This window comes from Sander vitreus, unplaced genomic scaffold (genome assembly GCF_031162955.1).
Source record: "Sander vitreus isolate 19-12246 unplaced genomic scaffold, sanVit1 ctg437_0, whole genome shotgun sequence".
Taxonomy (NCBI): Eukaryota; Metazoa; Chordata; class Actinopteri; order Perciformes; family Percidae; genus Sander; species Sander vitreus.
This window is the reverse complement of record NW_027595551.1, coordinates 5,451-6,167: the sequence shown is the minus strand read 5'-3', so window position 1 is coordinate 6,167 and position 717 is coordinate 5,451. Positions and strand designations below refer to the sequence as shown.

At 42.4% G+C, this 717-nt stretch overlaps 1 non-coding gene across 1 annotated transcript; it reads right to left on the bottom strand.

The window, feature by feature from the left end:
* Positions 1–207: 207 nt before the first annotated feature.
* Positions 208–279, bottom strand: trnad-guc (transfer RNA aspartic acid (anticodon GUC)). Its single transcript has one exon. It is a non-coding gene; the product is annotated as a tRNA-Asp (tRNA).
* Positions 280–717: the final 438 nt, after the last annotated feature.

The following is a 717-nucleotide window of genomic DNA, read 5'->3' as shown; positions in this document are numbered from 1 at the left end:
GCTAGATTCTTTACAGTGGCTTGTTTAGTATGTCAGACTCGTTGTTGTAGCCAGAAAGAAATCCAGAAGCTTCGACCCATATGACCTTTCCCCAAGGCAGTGCCAGTGGGACTTTAGTGCAGAGATTCATGTGTTTAACAGCTCGGGGCAACACGTGCAGATCAAAATGTGGTAACGCTTCACGAATTTGCGTGTTGGTAGATTTATCTCCCCATCGGGGAATCGAACCCCGGTCTTCCGCGTGACAGGCGGAGATACTGTCCACTACATTAACGAGGATTGGTCAAGCATTGGTTTTGGCACGTCATTCGCTAGGTGGCGCTCTTCCAGCGTTTACATGGAATACATGTAGAAGCATTAACTTCAATTATACATTTATTTACTGTCACTCAAATACATGACAAAACAGCTGTGACTGAATCAAGTTCAAAATCTCTCAGAGTCAAAGATGAACATGTCTACCAACATTTTAAACCTTTGCAGTCAAATATGAATGGTGCATTAACAGACGCAGGTGCGAAACAGTCTTTTTTTATTCTGTTGAAATCAGTTTCTGTAGTGTAGTGGTTATCACATTTGCCTAACACATGAAAGGTCCCCTGTTCAAAACAGGGTGGAAACACATTTCTTTGTTTGTGTTTGCTCAACACAATCAATCTCTGCTGCGCTGCAATCTCAGTAACCTGGATAATAATGGCCAGTTAACAGAAAACTCTC